Raw genomic sequence first — 3,222 nt, forward strand, 5'->3', positions numbered from 1 at the left:
AGCTTGAGGCTCCGTCTCAAAAAAAAAAAAAAAAGACTGTTGTCTGGTCCTCCTCAGTCTAGCTCCACTCTCCTTAGGCATTTTTACTTATTAAAAATGCTCTCAGAATCATGTCTGGTGTTTAGTTCCACAATCTGCCTGCTGTTTGCTGTGGTCCCCCCAGCCTCCCTGCTGGGCCTCTACACAGGCGGTTTGCACTCACTTGCCCTTTTCCAGAATGTGTCTGGGAACACACCAGCACCCCCTACTAGATGCCCCAGCATCCTCTCCCACCAGGTTCCCCACAGCCCAGTGCTCTCACTGTTCCTGGGGCCTCTAGGACGGTCCACTGTCTGCCTTTACTCATGGGGATCTTCTCCAATAGCCCAACGGCTAATCTGACTGGCAGGGTTTAGGGCAGTAGCTCCCTCCGCTCCCCTGGGACTGCAAGCCTCCCCTGAAGCCCACAGCCTGGTACCAGCCCGAGCCGCAGGTGCCAGGGGAAGGAGGACTGTTTCTCTAGGAAAGTTGCAGCTCAGTTCCCTTGCTAACAAGCAGACCCAGCAGCATTTAAAAAGCCTAGACCCTGAGTTCCAGTAAAGTGTAGCTAGCTAGGCCAAGAGCAGGCATCCAAATGAAAGCAATTAATCTTAAAACCGAAGTTTAACCATTTGCAAAACAGATCTTTCCATCTCTGTGGTGACCCTTCACTGCTCGACCTAATGGATTACTTTATTAATAATGCACTGTGCTTAAAAGCAAAAAAAAAAATTTTTTTTTCTGACAATTCAATACTTCAGAAAGTCTCTTAAACCCGTTGCTACGGCAAAACGATTGATATTTTATTATCTTTCAGAAGTGCAACATGAAAGCCCTGCAGCCCAGCAGAGCGGGAGCTTTGGTCCTCGGCAGCTGGCAGACCCGACTTCAACCAGAGGAGCCCCAGCCTCTCCCCACAAGATGCTGTCAGGTGGAGAAAAGGCATTGGGGGTAGTTAATAGGAGCCCTGAGTCCCTCTTGCAGCCAGACAAAGGGTGCTGAGTGCATCCCTGAGGAACACACCCCTTTGGGACCCTGACGGGGGAGGCAGTGCTGCCACCCAGCTCAGATAGCCACCTGCTTGGAGGGCATAAGTGTTCAGGAAGAAGTTAAGCAGTTAGTTTGGAGTGGCAGGTGAGTGGATCCAAACCTTTCTTCCTCCTCCTGTTGAAGGTGCCACCTTCAAGGTTTCCTGGAACCAGAGGAGTCAAGACTAATGAGGAGTGGAACATGTAGTTATGAGCAGAAAGGTTGCTTTGGAGAACAGCCGTAGGCAGGGCATGACCCCAGCAACCTGCCTCCCTGGTGCTATAATGAACCCCAGAGTCCAATAGCATCAATGGTAACAGGTACCAATTGTTTGGACAGGACACAGCGGGGACAAGGAGGCCTCTCAAGCTCTCTTCTCCAGCTCTGGCAGAAACCAAAGGAAACAGGGTGCTGAAGTGTACTATAGATAGTTTAGAGGCATAAACTCTAGAATGAAGACTGGCTAAAATGACTTTCAGAAATCCATTCCCACTCAGGGTTCATCTGAAACTCTCAGTATTATCACAAAGCCCAAAGTGCTCTGGAGTGCCTGGACAGAGATCTAGTTCCAAGATCCACCTCACCCTGGGTGAGGTGGGGGTGCCATCTTGTTGGCATGAGACCAATCTCTCTGGCCTAAGGCCCCTCACATACAGAGCCTGGGTCTTCTGAATTCTGGGATGCCGAATAACCTCAGGGAAAGATGTACCTGATTTCTACATATGCCCCACAGTGACAGTATCCCCAGGCACCAAGTACTCTCTGCACTGTCTTCCCTAAGCTCGTCACTGTTACTGAGAGGGAGAGTGAAGTCTAGAGACGGGCATGACTCTTCCACGGTAACACAGAGAGTTCATGATGAAAGGTGCTAAGTCAAGGCCTCCTCCTTCTCTATCTGGCCTGACCTCAGACCCCTTCTTTTCCTTTTCTTTCTCTATGAAGTTTTCTGATGGCTCAAATGGGGCTCCAGAGGAGGGGTCCATGAACAGAGAAGTCACTGAAGATGATGGCACACTCCAGCCAACCCAGAAGCACTTAGTTCCCCCCTTTCATCTCTTCCTACAGGCTTACAGAGACACGACCTGTGTGGGCTATAAACAATAGGGCTCTCCACATGCCATCCCCAGGCCAGACACTTTAAATACTCCCTTCCTGCCAGATGTCTCAGGAGATGGTGGTAAGCTGGGGCATCAGCACATGATAGGAGCAAAGTGAGCATTCTGTTTGACCTTGAGCAAGTCATTTAACTTTACATGTTCACCTAGTGACCAGCGTCAATAACATCATAACCCTGGGGGTAGGGAGCACAGGCCCAATAGGGTGTCTGGAATAGAAGGCCAGAGAATGGTCACCAAAGTTACTCCAGGAGGATTCCCACCAACTCACAGCAAACAGCCCTTTCAGTTCTTCACCAGTAATAGAAAGCAGGCAGCAGTGTTGGTGCCAACCATCACCCACAGATCTCCATACAACAACAACACACAGCCTCACCTGCAGAGCAGGAGGGCCTGAAACACCAACCCTTGGGGCTCATCTTAGGTCACAGAGCACCCACTTGGTTTTACCCCCAAGGGGGCTGGGATCCCAACCTTCTAGGATATTTACTGCAGGACAGTCCCCACCAGAAAGGCTTTGGGGTCTACGAGACCACCTGCTAGTGGCCCTGGCAGTCTTCTGGGCTGCACTGAAGGAAGCTCTTGATGGAAGGTCCCTGCCACTCTCACAGGCCGCTCCTGCACAAGTGCCACTGGCCAGTGGTGGGACACTTTTTCTTCCGCCGGGCCAAACTCTCACCTCAGTTCTCAGAGAAATATGGAGGTAGTGGGCCAGAGCAAGAGGTGTCCCTCTTTCTCACCGACCACGCTTGTGGGCAGTTGTTCCCCAGAGGGCCCAGACCAGCCTTCCCGTTCACCCGGTCCTCCCGCCCTCCCACCCGCCCCAAGCTCTGTAGTCTGGTTCTCGCCCTCGAAGAAGCCGCTGATTTGCTCGGCGCTCAGCGCCTCTCGGGTTACGCGGCCGGCGCAAGGGTGATGGCTGCGGTGAGAGCAGCAGCCGCAGAGAAGAAATGCTCAACACGAATCTCCACGGCGGGGAGATCCGAAGGGAGCCAGAGCCTCCACGCGGCCCCGCAGCGCATCACACGGCCGGCGCGCAGCTCACCAGCTGGCGGCCGGG

The 3,222-nt window shown here is 52.6% G+C and overlaps 1 protein-coding gene across 2 annotated transcripts in view; it reads right to left on the reverse strand.

Moving 5' to 3' along the window:
• LMO1 (LIM domain only 1) overlaps positions 1-3,222 on the reverse strand; it is a 39,903-nt gene that overhangs the window by 31,298 nt on the left and 5,383 nt on the right. The window lies entirely within an intron of this gene.

This window comes from Otolemur garnettii, unplaced genomic scaffold (assembly GCF_000181295.1).
Source record: "Otolemur garnettii isolate 467f Iridium unplaced genomic scaffold, OtoGar3 scaffold00001, whole genome shotgun sequence".
NCBI classification, from domain to species: domain Eukaryota; kingdom Metazoa; phylum Chordata; class Mammalia; order Primates; family Galagidae; genus Otolemur; species Otolemur garnettii.